We start from the raw sequence: 15925 nt of genomic DNA, 5'->3' as shown, positions 1-15925 counted from the left end.
AAACTAAAACTAAATCTTGTGTAAGGAATGGCAAAACCACTCTTCAGCATGAATTGGGAAAGCATAATGATTGATAATAGCATACACGCAGGCAAAGACACACAATCTGAAATATAGTCAAGTATGTTAGAATGAAAAAGTGCCTGTCTGATGGGAAGAATGGATAGGGTATGGATTAAGGCTAGTCAGGGAAAAGGAGTATGTTAATGATGCCCAGGAGAAGAATGAAAGGGATTGCTAAATGCTCTAGGGAAGGAAGTCTCCAGACCCATCTGAGGTGGGCAAACTTCTGACTGTAATAATTTCCAACGTAGGTATAGCTTGTTCTCCTGTTTACAAAAGAGAAGTAAAAACACTAGAAAATAGGTGTTGAGGGGGTGGGGTGCAAGGAGAGGGACAGCATTAGGACAAATACCTAATGCATGTGGGGCTTAAAACCCGGATGACGGCTTGATGGGTGCAGCAAACCGCCATGGCACATGTATACCTGTGTAACAAACCTGCACTTTCTGCACATGCATCCCAGAACTTAAAGTGTAATAAATGAATTTTAAAAAAAGAAAATAAGCATTGAGTAGCACAGCTCAATCAGTATGTGGTAGTAAAAATAATCTACTCAAGGGTGTCATGGGTACTGAGTTGTATATCATAATTAAAGTGCTTAGACCAATGCCTGGGACAGTCAGTGCTCAACACACACTGGATATAATTTACATATACATACAGACACAGCTAGTGAAAGATGGAGATATATACTACATGTATATGCCATTTATTAAAGAAAAAAATAAATCACAGAAATCTACAAAAGAAATTTACACAATTTTGCATAAGGCTAGAAATGTTTACATTTTCTGTTTTATTTTTTAGTTTAAAATTAAGTAGTTACATGCTCATTGTAGAAAAGTAAAATGGCACAGAAGTATATACAATAAAACATTATAATGTATACATCTTTTAGCAATTTTTACAGAATTTTTCTATTTACACATATACATATACATACACTGATGTGTATATATACACACACAAATAAATAATTTTTACTTTACATTCATAAGCACAAATGGGCTCAGATACATTTTATCTCTATATCATTAGCTGAGTAGGAATAAGCAGAAGCTTTACATGAAGATATTTTGGTCACACACACTTGTATTACAACTTTATTACTTACAGTGTATTAGCCTAACATAGTTGATTTCTTTTAGAAGTATATCTTTATCTATCTATCTATCTATCTATCTATCTATCTATCTATCTATCATCACGGAGGAATCCAGTAGTATAAACATAGTTGCTATAACAAATACCCAGTGAAAGATATTTTATAGTTTCCTCTTAAAACTCTGCATTAATGACCTAATAATACTCTGTGATAGGTTTTGGAAAATGTGTGAAGTTTCTGACAGTATGTCAACAAAGTGTCAAATATTGTGAGCAAGAAGCTATGAACTGGAATCATGGTGTCACCAAGTGTTAAAGCTGGAGGGACCTTAGACCCCCTTCATGTTGAAAGTAATGGGGCTGAAGCCCGGGAGGATTTAGTGATTTGTTCAAGGTCACAAACCGAAGAGTAGAACTTTGGTCCCCTGGTTCCCAGTCCTCATCTCTTTCAGATTTCTAATTTTGCTTCTAACTAGATTTATTGTTTAATTTTATGTAGAACAAAACACAGATTATAGAGTAGAGTCAGAGATTTTTGGGAATCTGAGTCATTTTAAAGGTCACTCATTTCTTATTAGTCAGAGTAAGTAGCTATCTATCCCGATCATTATTTAAGCATTTATTCCATGTAACTCCTAGTGATATTACTTTCCCTGACAATGAGAAGCAGTAGTCATAGTTTTGAATAAAACTCATCCCTCCCTTTAAATCTACTTTTCGTTGAAGGAAGTATTTTTTGTCTTTCTTTCTTGCACTCTAGCTTTTTAAATAGACATACCTTTTGTCTTTGTACTACTAGATCATGACAGTCAAGTAAATAGAAATTATTATCACAAACACAGGCACACAAATACATGCAAATGCCCACGCATGTACACACACACACACACACACCCCACATGAAGCATTTGACAGAGGCTGAGCACTTTCACATATTCTCACCATAATTGCAAATTAGTTGAATGTTCTCAAAAGTTCACTTTATAGATGAGAAAACAGAGTTAAAGAGTCATAGTTTTTCCAAAATAAAGACCCAAAACTAGGTCTTTTCCTTTCAGTATACATAGACATAATGGATTATAGATCTTTAATGAACAATTAAGATAAATGAGAATATTTTAAAGAATACTAAAATCTTTTGTATAATGGTTCTGTTTTCATATTTGGATCCTTTATATGAGTGTCTGCATTAAGAATTACCCATAATAAAATAAAATCTTAATTTAACAAAATTAATAACACAAATTAATATGTAGAAATTAACAAATTAATATAAAGAAACTTTATAAATCATAGACTTTTAAGATGATCAAATAACCTTGCTGATCATCTAGATATAAAAGAAAATTAAAATAATATTTTTACCGGCCGGGCGCGGTGGCTCAAGCCTGTAATCCCAGCACTTTGGGAGGCCGAGACGGGCGGATCACGAGGTCAGGAGATCAAGACCATCCTGGCTAACACGGTGAAACCCCGTCTCTACTAAAAAATACAAAAATCTAGCCGGGGGAGGTGGCGGGCGCCTGTAGTCCCAGCCACTCGGGAGGCTGAGGCAGGAGAATGGCGTAACCCTGGGAGGCGGAGCTTGCAGTGAGCTGAGATCCGGCCACTGCACTCCAGCCTGGGCGACAGAGCGAGACTCCGCCTCAAAAAAAAAAAAAAAAAAAAAAAAAAAAAATATATATATATATATATATATATATATATATATATTTTTACCTAATATTTAGTGATAAGGAGTAATATTTTGTATTAGAAAATCCAAACTTAGACTAACATTTCTGTAGTTTAAATTTAATATTTTAAATTCTGAATCTTCTTTGAAAGATAAAACATATATTTTTTCAAATTTTTATTTATTTAATAAACAAGTAAAAATTATATATACATATGGTATACCATATGATGTTTTGCTGTACGTATACGTTGTGGAATGGCTAAATCAGGCTATTTGTCATGTCCATTACCTCACATAATTATCTGTTTGTGGTAAAGACACTTAAAATCAATTTTTTAGCAATTTTCAAGTATACAATATATTGTGGTTAACTGTAGTCACTATGATGTACAATAGAACTCTTAAACTTATTCCTTCAGTCCAGCTGAAGTTTTGTGTGCTTTGATCACCATCTTCTCAATCCTTTCACCCCTGCTACTAATTCCCAGGACTCTGGTAACCACTATTTTACTCTCTGTTTGTGTGAGTTAAACTTTTTTAGCTTCCACATTTAAGTGAGATCATACAGTATTTGTCTTTCTTATTTCACAACCTAGAGATAATGATCTCTAGGTTGAATTATGTTGTCTTAAATGACAGAGTTTCCTTCATTTTCAAGACTGAATAGTATTCCATTGTGTATATATACTACATTTACTTTATCCATTCATCCACTGATAAACATTTAGGTTGATTCCAGGTCCTGACTCCTGTGAGTAATGCTTCAATGAACGTGGAAGTACAGATGTCTCTTAGACATACTGATTTCCGATCCTTTGGATATATACCCAATAGTGGGATTGCTGGATCATATTGTAGTTCTATTATTAGTTTTTTGAAGAACTAACTTTGAATATTTTAAAATTGACGTTGTGGTCAAATATATTCGAAGTATATTTTTATTTATAATCTCAAAGACATCTATCTTTAATTTAGAATGATCTTCAATAGGGTGGTATCACCTTCACTCTGTTTTACTATTTTACCTTTCCTCCTTTAGCCATTTAATGAGTTAACAGCTTGTGCCAGAGTCTTTTACAATGAAAATGATGAGTCATGGTGTTTGCAATGAGTCCTGGACTAGGAGTCGGAAGACTTGTGTTTTATTCCTGGTTTGTCCGATAGCTTGCCATATGCCTTTAGTGAGATCATTTACATTTGTGAGTTTTAGTCTAGTCTTCTATAAAAAAGGTGTGAGACTAGATGATCAGAAAGGTTCTTTGATCATCTTGAAAGTCTATGATTTATAAAGTTTATTTCTATATATTAATTTTGTCAAATTAAGATTTTATTATGGGTAATTCTTAACGCAGACACTCATATAAAAAGATCCAAATATGAAAACAGAACCATTTTACAATTACTACACATGTATGCCTCCATGAAAATACAGTCTTATAATTCCTAGGGCTTTGTTAACATGCTACCAAAGTAACTACCTTCCTAGGGGTTTGTTAACATGCTACCAAAGTAACTACCCTCCTCAATGAAAACAATTTGTACATCTTTAAGATAAATTTGTGTTTAATGTAATTACTCAGTGATAAATTTTTTAGTTAAACATGTTAGTCCAAATGGTACCCTAATTTAGATGAGGTGTGGACATTGAAACTTAAATTATAAGACAAAATCTTGAGGCCATACACTATATTCACTCTTCACAATATGTGGGCTCAGTTTGGTGACATTTCAAAACATGATGATGGATTTAGCGATACCAAGATTTGTCAGAAATTCCCTACATATAGTCTGAAATACATATGAAATACTATGAACCTCCAAGAACTAATAAACCTACCTACATGTTTTTAAGATCATACATAGCATACATTTCAAGACTCAAATTGTGTTACAGGTTTTAATTTTTGAAGCCAATTTGCATAACACACTTTCTGACATCAAAAATGGTGAATAAGATCTGGTATTTTTCTGTTTGTTTAAACATCTCTAGCAAAGGGTTAACATAAAGATATATTTAGTTTTTTGGAAACATTTACAGAGTAGAATGCCTATTCAGTTCAAATCAGAAAATGCAAAATGTTCATGGCCTTTTATGTGTACATAGATTCCCAGGATCTGTTCACACTGCTGAGTCCATGGCAGAAGTTTTGGTGGTCAGCCTTACCTAGTCAACATTTTATTCTCTTCTGCTGCAGAGGAAACCTGCCATCCAGTAGGTATTGATAAAATCACAATTCTACTGCTCTTTAATATGCTAAAAATCCACTGTACTAGTTTTCTGTGGCTGTCATAATAAAATTACCACATACTTGACTAAAAACAACAGCAATTTAATTCTCTTGCCATCCTGGAGGCCAGAAGTCTGAAGTCAGTTTCTCTAGGCCGAAATCAAGTTATTGGCAGGGTTACATTCCCTCCACAGGCTCTAGGAGAGATTCTGCTCCTGACTTCCAGTTTTTTGCTGGAGGCTGGTGCTTCTTGACTTGTGGCCACATCACTCTAATCTCTTGTCTTTATGGTCCCGTTGCCTCCTCCTCCTCTTCTGGTTTTCATGCTTCTCTCTTCTAAAGCTTCTTGTGATGACATCTGAGTATCTGAGTATCCACTAATTTAGGATAGTCTCTTCATCTCAAAATCCTTAACTTAGTCACATCTGAAAAAAAAATTAGCATATCGGGTAACATACATAGGTTTGGGGGAGATGGAAAGTATCTTTGGATGTAACTTTGGGAGCTGTTACCAGCCTACCACATCCATTCTTCAGTTATTCAGTACTTTGTGTTTAATGGGTTCTTAAACTGCACCAGGTAAACACACTCCCTGTTACTTAAAAATTTGTAAGTCAGTTATAGAAAATTCACATATACATGCGATAACTTAAGAAGAGTATAAAGAAGATGAGAGACAAGAAATAAAGCATAGTTACTATTTAAGACCAAGGAGGTAAATTTAAATTACACTAAGATATTTAATATTTAAATTTAATGTAAATAAAATATGACAGAGTGGATAAAGCATTTTTCAAAACCAAATTTTAAAAAAATAAAATCTTTTAATGCTGCTTTAGCTGCGACTGTTGATTTGCTTTTACTCTTGCTGTTTCCGAAGCTTGGAAATGCATTTCCTTTCACCTACTCATTATTTCCTTGTTGTCTTTCATGTCTCAGCTTTAATGTTACAACAGCAAAATGGAGGCTGAATCATATAACCTTGATATATTTTAAGTAGCTCTAATCACTAATGAAGATTTTAATTACTTGTTTGCTTGTGTTAGCATCTCACTTCCCTCCCAAGAAGGTATCTTTATGAAAGTTGAGATCTTTTCTGTAGAATCCCAGCCCCTAGAACTGCAACTGGTATAACAGATTTTTATAAGTATTGCTTAGTAAATTAGAGACTCCTTAAACATTTAATTCAGAGGTCACTTTCTCCAGGAAGAATTCTTGAACTAACTGCGCAGGAGAAATTTCTTCTTCTCTATGCTCCCATCTTCCTCTGCTTATGCTTAAAACTAACATTCGTCAAGTTGTATCATATTAACTTGTTTGTACGTCTATCTTCTGAGGATATTGTAAGTTCCTGGAAGGCAAGGATTTTATCTTAGGCTGCTTCATATCCATAAGTTTATATTCATACTGGTGCCTGGCACATAAAAGTCACTCAATGAATATCTTTAAAATGAATTACTCTTTGAAAACCATGAAACTATCATAAAAACAGTTTGTTAAATCTATCTACAATAGTTTTATGCATCGGGATGACTAGCCTATACTACTCAGTTATTTAATCAAATACTAATCTTGCAGTTACTGTGATTTTATTTTGTAGATGTGGTTAACATCTATAATCAGTTGACTTTAAATAAAAGAAATTGCCCTCTTTAATGTGGGTAAGGCTTATCCAAACAGGTTGAAGGCCTTGAGAGCAAAATTCAGGATTTCTCAGAAAAGAAATTCTGCTTCAAGGCTGCAACATTAACTCCTGCCTGACTTTTCCTACCTTTGGGCTTTCTCTCTCTCTGTCTCTCTGCCCCCCCTCCCCACTCTTCCCTCTTCCTCTCCCTCTCTCTCTCCCTCTCCCTCCTCCTCTCCCTTTATACTATCCACCTTTCCATTTAAACCTAACTTAGGCCTAACTTAGAGCAGTGGTGAGAGTTTGACCATATCTAAACAGATTAGACATGAAGCAATTCAGTAACCTTTTGAAGTCATGACAGTAGAAAATTAAAACTGAAAATAATATGTCCAGAAAGGAAATGAAAAATAAATTGACCCTGAAAAAATTAAATGAAGAACTAAATAACAATTCAGAAAAAATAAAAGATGAATTGACATTATAAACTATTAGAAAGTTTATATTATATTCAGTAGCATTTACTTTAAAAAGTAGGGTAGTACTAAATGGTATTTTAAAATAATTTTTATGCTGCAGATCCTTAAAAAATATATCAAGTTATTAGTCATATACCATAAGAGAAAAGGGATATCTTGATCATTTTTTGAGATACTTTACAATTAGTTTGTAACTTCTCATGAAGTGAACTTTTCACTTCAGAGCACTTTAGAGCACCTACTTCAGAGCACCTCCACTGTGAAACTTGACCAGGAAATGAGGCAGTTTCCATTAGAAGTGGTTCCTTTGAGGCTTTCTCTACTACAACTGAGTAATGAAACTTTATGGTGTGGCTGCATCTCAGAATCCCAGGCACTGACTTCCTTCAGTGGCCTGGAATGAAGAAGATAAAAGCTGGTTATTCTCAGCTCTCACTTTTCCTACTCTATTTCATCCAAAATGAACCTTTCTTTTCAAAAGCAAAGCATGATATTCTATGCACACTGGATAAAACTAAGTAAATAGATTTCCATGTTAGCAGAATTTGAAAAGAAACTGTATTTTATAGTCAGGATCAAGTCAGGATCATTTCTCCAAACATATTTCATGTGTTTTGGTATTGATATTTAGACATGTATTTTTATTATCTTTTTTGTTTTAGATTTTTTTTTGCAATAAGATCATAAATAAAAAATTATGACTATTGAGAACTCTGTTGGGATTTTGATACACTAATAAAAAATGACTTCAGTTAAGTAGGTTTGATTAAATCTGACTTTCCAGATGAAGACAAAACATGTCAAGAATCAGAAGACTTTACTTGGTTTTTCAGGGAGTTGGAACCACAAAATAGCCTTCCTTTACTGGAAAGAACTTTGAGGTGACTAGAAAAGGCAAGGTGCAACGGATGTCATGGACTAAAGTAAAGAGGCCAGCGATTTACAGCTCGAGCATTTCAGACTCAGCATGAGCATTTCAGATTCATCATGTCTAAAACCTAACATCTTCTAGAAATTGGCCCCATTCCTTACCTTCTAATGTCCATGAATAACTCCACTCTTCTCCAGTTCTGGGCTCATGTCATTTTTCACTTTTCCTCAATTGTTCCTCTAAATCTAAATCCTCTCCATTAATCATTTTTTCTAGTTAGGTTATTTGTAATTTTTTTCCGAATTGATTTGTTTTACTGCAATCAACTTAACCTGATTTTACACTATTGTATTGGCCTTTAACTAGATATTCTGACATCTAATCTCCTACTTCTTCAACTTTTTGTGCATTCACAGTGACCCGATTAATCTCTCTATAATGCAACTATCAGGCTTACTTACCTTAAAAATTTTAAATATGCCTATGGATTGTAAGCAGGATAGTCAAGATCCTTTCATCTGTCACTCTGTGTTCTTCCAACAAGGACCTTACCTCCTTCTTATATACTTCTACTTTCTAACATGCCAAATAAATATTCTCCTGCTTTCCAAACACAATTCAGTGTATATCAGCACTTTACTTTTGAATGTGTCCAGTGTAAATTCTATATAAATACTATGCCTCCTTTAGAAATGGAGCCAGAGATGTCTTTGTTTAAGAAACCATGGTTTAGTTCCAGCACAAAACAACAAAATCCACATCTGTCTCTTTTCCTGTGGTGGGTATTTACTGACACATAGCAAAATGTACTAGAAAGAATCATATAGGTTGGATTCTGGGTCTGCCATATGCCAGCTTTGGAATACAGGCAAATGACTTAACCTTTCTGTCTGTTTCCTTATCCATGAAATTGGGATTAAAATATTTACTTTAGTGTAATTGTTTATCTCAGTTGTTTATTATTATTTATTGCCTCTCTCCCTTCAATGGAATATAAGCTTAAGAAGTCAAAAATGTTGCCTGTTTTGTTAACTGCTATTTCCTTCAACACCCTGAGTGATGTCTGAAACAGAGTAGGAAATCCATACTATTTGTTGAATGATAAACGATTAGCACCTGGTAAGGGCTTCACAAATGGTGGCCATAATCACCATTGCCATCATTCATTATACATCACCTTTTAATGCTGCCTAGCATAGCTATTTATTTTTCAAGCGAAATCAAGGTTATTTCTACTTTATAAGTCTTTAGTAACTACTTGGTGATTGTCCTGTCCAAAATTGTACCAAAGCTCATATTATCTAAGATTACATGAAGTTCATGATTTGAGGAAACAAATCAAAGTTTATTTAGTGGCATTTTCTCCCTAAGGACCACATACTCACATTTTATTGCTAGTAATCCAACTAGAGATTATCAGCTGCCTCTGGGCTCGTTATGCCATACATATTTACTTTTTTAGCAGCCATTTTTAATTATTTTTTTAATTATTTTTGATTCCTCTTCAAAGCCCACAAAATAATAGTATGTCACATTTTAATAGCGCCTTAGAGAAAATTATTTCTGACTAACACATGAGTGTTTAAATTTACAAGACATGTATGTAGGAAGTGATGATATTATTAGGAAGTCAGATTTACAAGACATAGATATAGGAAGGGATGACATTATTAGTAAGATTCTTCCATGAAATTTCAGTGGTACTGTTGGAACATCAATTTAAAACAGCTAACCTTTCTCTCAATCCAACCAACCTGGAGGATAATTTTTCAACCATCCAATGGATCAATTAGTCTTACTTCACAGAAAAATGCATTTTTGGAGGAGAAGAGGTCTTATCTTTAGCTACACTCAAGCTATACTGCAGCTTGAGTTTATTATATTCAACTCCTTCCTGTGTAAAATTTGATAAAGAAGAAATCAGGGCAAGCATGACTAGCAGTGGCTCATGGAGTCTGGCCACTTCTGCATCAGGAAGATATGCAACCCACCAGGAAAGTACAAGACCTTCCCGTTCTGGTTCACACAGACTATTCATCTACACAGAACTAAAAGCTAGGTATTATTAATCCCAATTCACAGACTGAGTTACTGAGATTCAGTGAGGTTAATCAACTTGTACAAAGTCCTGCTTCATACTCGGAAGGCATTTATTTGCTTATGAAAAATCGGGTACTTGGACAAGTAGAACCAATGATTGGCTTTAAATCATTTTTTTTGTACATTTCTTTAACAGTATCTATAAAATCATTTGTTTTGCTATGAATTAAAAAGCAACCTTTTAAGTTCCTCTACCAGCTACCTGTCTTCAAGTGCAGATACACACAGGATGAAAGAAAGAGGAGAAAGCAAAAGTATTTGATCAGGAATCATAGTGATGCTATCTTATATTTGTACTCGTTTAATAATTTTGGCTGAATAAATAGTATCTTAAAAAGAGAGTAATGCTATACGAGCAGAAATTTTATATAAATCTCTAGTAAGCTAGCCATGAATATTAAACAAAAGTTGTCCTTTTTTATAAAAAGTAACAATTAAAAGAATATTTTTTCTTAAATCACAAAATTATGTCTCTGAAATTGGAGCTCTTATACTTTTTGTGAGTCTTCCTTATTATTTTATAACTGTAACATGAATATAGATTCCAAATATTGTGATTGAAAATCCTAGAGGGGATTTTTGTGAAACTTAACAGCAAAATGTAGTTGACACTCATTCTCTGTTACCCTAGGGCTATAGTTTTGCTACAGTTTTGATCATAGTCAGAGTGGATTCATTCCTGTCAGCATGGTGAATGTTATACTCATATCACAGGTATATTTTACAATCCTTTTCCCTTTTTTAAGTACAAACAAAGTAAAAGCAAATTCAGTTACACTATAAAATTTCAACCAAGATCTAAAAAAAAATATATATGAAACAGATACAGGCCGAAATCTGTCCCCTTTCAAGTCTGGTTGTCTGATTAAATTTACTGTAATGCTATTATTGATGTAAATATTAGCATGCATTTATGCATACATTTATTTACTTAACACAATCACTTTAATACATCATGATAAATAGAAAATCAGAACAAAAGAGTTACGTATTTATCAATTGCCCTGTAATTGTAAGAAAGCAGTGGCTGTGTGTTACTAAACCTTACAATCAGTGTAATACATTATATATCATCTTTTAGCTTTAAAACATGTTTTAAGACCCTATTCCCTATTGTCCAGGTATTAGACACCAATGACAGTTGCTTTCAATTTTTTAAAAAAGTACATTCCGATCGTAGGTTCCCAAGAAGGTTAAATATAAATTAGTCATAAAGCCAATGGAATACACAGGAAATTATTAGGCTGTGTGATTATTTCTAGATTTATAGTGTTTTAACACTACTAGTGTTTAATTAAGGAAAAAAGGAGTCAATTTTATTTTATGTGATTATTTAAGACCTCAAAAATTAATGTTCTTCTTACTCTGTAATGCTTTAGTTCTAAAGCAATGTTGAAGACAACAAAGTCCTATTTGATAGTCTAGCCTTTCAGCGAACAGCTCTTCTTCCTGTCTTTGATGTAGGAATGGTTTATTTAATCAATTATTAATCAAAGTTATGGCATTCTTCTTATATATTTAGGTAAAACTAAAAGATGACTTTCCCAAGCCTTATTGCTTAAATAAAAGTTTAAATAGACTGTGCAAACACTTGACTTTGACAAGGCAGATATTGGAGTGATTTAAGTTTTAGAGAGTTATGGTCTCAATTGGATGCTTAGATGAAAAGCGATGTGTGTGTGTGTGTGTGTGTGTGAGTGTGTATGTGTGTGTCTAGTGAGATTTTCTAGCAATAGATGATGAGCATGTGCCAAAGTATCCAGAACACTTTTGATAACCTTCCCTCTGATAACAAAAGCCAGTACAGATAATTTGATTAGTGTTTTCTTTGCACAGGTGTTAAAGTTGACAGGAAACAGCTGAAAGACACACATAGTGGTGCAAGCTGGGCAGCTGGACACTTTGTGCATGGAGAATCTTGAGCATTTGGTAACATTTGGCAGCTTAACACAGAAAAAAATGACTGCTAGCAAAATCTCAACTGCTGCTAATTAGCAGCAATGAACTGTGGGTAGGACAGTGCATTTTAATGTGAGAAGATTTTTACAGTAACCACCACACTAAGGGGCGGGGGGGTATAGAAAGAAATGCTCCCTAGCTGACCCTAGTGGCAATCCAAGCTGCATATTGCAATAATCCTGTAAATTACTATGCTTTCTTATACAGTAACTTGGAGTTAATTAGTAATTTAACATTCCTCTACACTATTAAATGTCTTTTTTGCATTATATTATGTTGTTTCATGGGCTTACCTTAACACTAATGGGGTTTTGTTATATTTTCTCAAAACAGTAACAGTAAAATAAAACTGAGCTAGAAAATTAATTAGTTATCTTTTTACCTTTGATTTACCTGTTATTAACAATTAAGTGGTGGTACACATTTTTTAAGTAGTTTCAGAGGTTACATTGAGATGAATATACTTCCAGAATATATTAGAGAGGAAATGTGAATAAAAATGAATAGTGTACATTCTTCAAGTGACTATGCCATACATGCAGAATGCAACGCAAACATATTTCATATTTCTGCTCTAATAGAATGGTTTAGTAACGTGGGTGGCAGAAGGGAAGGAGGAATAGAGGTAGAAAAGGAAAGCCTATTTATCTACATTTTCTAATTAAAAAAAAATCTTTGTAAAAAAACATCCATACCATTCTTGAGTTTATGTCATAAATGTTAATGTGCTGGAGTGAAGCAGTAGATTTTAGCATATAAGAAAAATATGCACACTTTTGTAGCTTTGTAGTTTGTAAATGCCAGAGGATTTTGTAGGATTCTGTGATGAGGGAAATGTGATACTCAAAAATTTAGGTAATATAAATTAATGCAAGTCATGATAACTTTCAAATAGAAAACTCTGAGATGAGGGATTGTGGTAAATGAAATTATTCTGAATATTTGAACAGAAGAAAGAGGTTAAATTTGTTAGTATGGTGTTTTCTTAAAATTTTTTAACTAGCCACCTCTTTCTCCTCCTGCAATTCTAATTTTCCTACTGAATGAAGCAGACAAATAAAACAGTATTGCGTGCTTGCACTTTAAAAACTGTTCTTATGCATTTGAAATGGAAATTTTACTGTAGTGTGTGTGTATATTAAAGATAAAGAAAGTGTTTTTATTTGTCATCTTGAAGATCAATGTGAACTTGACGGTGGAACAATTTAGTAAAAGCAGGGCTTCAGAAGAAGAAAAGCTACGGATGTACGTGGAAAGGAATGAATTCAACACAAAACACTTCCAAAAGATTTCGTCTCTTGGGGCTCCCTCTAAAAGTGTCTGCTACCATTTAAAACCCCATCCTTTGCAGCTGGATTTGAACATACCATAAAAAATTCATCCACGCTTTAAGAGATTTCTGCTTTTCTGTCCTCTCTATTGTTAGACAAATTGAAGTGTGCACTCGGAAGGAGAGTGGCAGTGAACTGCGAATTTATTTACTCATTCGATTCTAATATTGAGAGAATCTACTCTCTCCGTTCAAAGGGTAGAGCAACAATGCAAGTGACATCAGGTCACCCAGCACTTCATAGCTACCTGTGAGATAGAATTGTTCTCCTTGCAGATAGGAAGTGACTGAAACCTCTTTTTCTCATCAATGTCTATTATGATTGATGGCTCTATGGTCACATTGAATATGCCCTTTTTAAATAATTCACAATGTCATCACCATAGTACTAGTTGATAACTAGCCTGTTATTTTTACCTTTGTTCATTCACTATCAGAAGGTTAGATAAATTAAGTACTGTGGATTTTGGTAGCATTATAACCAACCAAAGTAGACTGTTTATAGCCCAACACAACAACAACAGCAGCAAACATTGATTTTATTTTTTACTGGCACTCTGAATGTTCTCTCTCTCTCTCTTCCCCCAGTGAGTGCTAAAAGGAAAATCAAAAAACGCAGAAGCACTTGTAGAATGCTTTAACTTGAAACCACACTTCGGTATTAAGCTAACATAAGATTTTCAATATAAAAAGCAGTCACACTGCATTGAGATATATGGAATTTTACATATTCTGTACTTATTTAAAAATAACCTACCATATTTATTTAATGTGTCCATAATAATAAGATTTATAATTTACTTCCAAATATCTGATGCATGAGTTGTTAAACCAGCATCTGTACTAAAGAGCAGAAAAAACATTTATTTAAAATGTAATGCTTGATATCGGGAGTACACTACATAAGAAATAATATAATATTTCAGTTATTTTCTAAGTCGGTTGGAAGTCAGAGTTTATTTAACTTTTGAAATGTGGATGTAGGTCATCTAAAGTTCTTCATTTTATAAGATACAAATGATTATATAGCAGTTTTGACCAGTGCTAGTTATTAAAATGAGTAACAATGTGCTTTTTATAATGCAAATTTTGTTGTGTTACACATAAATTGTTGAGAGGTCAATTATACAAATTCAAAATATCAAACAAAGGAATTGACTTATGTTGCCTTAAATAAACAAACTTTCTTTAGATTTTAATTTTAACATATTGTAACATAGTAACATATTATTTAACAATATAATACAATATTTAACATATTGTAACATAGTAATTCAATATATTTTATTTGTGCAAGTCTCTCCACAGAGTACAAATGCTTCAAATCTCAGATTAAGAATACAATTTTTTTTTTTTTTTTTTTTTTTTTTTTGAGACAGAGTCTGGCTCTGTCACTCAGGCTGGAGTGCAGTGGCGCGATCTCGGCTCACTGCAACCTCCGTCTCCCGGGTTCAGGTCATTCTCCTGCCTCAGCCTCCCGAGTATCTGGGACTAAAGACGCCCCTCACCACGCCCGGCTAATTTTTTGCACTTTTTAGTAGAGACGGGGTTTCGCCGTGTTGGACAGGATGGTCTTGATCTCCTGACCTCGTGATCCGCCCACCTCGGCCTCCCAAAGTGCTGGGATTACAGGCGTGAGCCACCGCGCCCGGCCTAAGAATACTAATTTTCTTAAAACTTAGATATGCTACACATATTCAACCTACAATAAGTTATATAATTTTCAGAGATAAATTATGGGCTTAATAGAATTGTGTCTTTATAAAAAAGTTTAACCTTGGTGTTTTATTTTTAGGGTCCTAATTTTGGATGTTTATTATTTGTTGATTTTATTGTCCAATTCTGTTTCTCAAAGTAACAATGTCAGGTGGAATGAAAAAATATAAAGTGAGTCTAGACTTAAAGTATGTGCTTAAAGTTTCAATATGTTATCATAAATAAAAGAGGTCGAATTGCTAGGTAAGAGCTGTCATGTTATCAGAGATGCTATAATTGTAAGTATAGAGTGCTATTCGTTCATTTACTCAATAAATATTGGCCACTAGGAAATGGAGAGATAGTTTATGTTCTATCAGGGACGACAGACAACATATTTTATTTTTAAAATTAAGGCAAACTCAGATAGCAATACATCCTTTGAAGAAAATAAAGCAAGGTGATGTGCTAGAGAGACATTGGGGAAAACAGGTCTTGAGAGCATTATTTAGACTGAGTGGCCAGGGAAATCCTGTATGGGTGAGACTGAACTGAGAAAAATAATGCACAGGTACCAATCATGCAAAGATCTGAGGCTAGAGAATTCTAGATCAGCAATTCCTAGATTTCTATTATGGCAAAAACAAACATGGTATTTCAGAATGACTAGAATGATGAGGAGAAAGCCCAGACAAGATGAGGTTAGGAAGTCAGGCACAGACGAGGGAAAATGCTGCATTTAGGTGCTAAGACATTTGGATATCACTGTATTCTATACACAGTGAAAAGCCATT

The 15925-nt window shown here is 33.9% G+C and overlaps 1 long non-coding RNA gene across 1 annotated transcript; it reads right to left on the bottom strand.

Annotated features, from left to right (window-relative positions):
* Positions 1-5299: 5299 nt before the first annotated feature.
* LOC103876262 lies at positions 5300-14793 on the bottom strand. The gene is made up of 3 exons (XR_001893274.3): positions 14194-14793; positions 7419-7570; positions 5300-5498 (listed from the first exon to the last, which is right to left on the bottom strand). It is a non-coding gene; the product is annotated as an uncharacterized LOC103876262 (long non-coding RNA).
* Positions 14794-15925: the final 1132 nt, after the last annotated feature.

Source organism: Papio anubis, chromosome 10 (genome assembly GCF_008728515.1).
Source record: "Papio anubis isolate 15944 chromosome 10, Panubis1.0, whole genome shotgun sequence".
NCBI lineage: Eukaryota > Metazoa > Chordata > Mammalia > Primates > Cercopithecidae > Papio > Papio anubis.
This window is presented reverse-complemented; position numbering and strand designations above follow the sequence as displayed.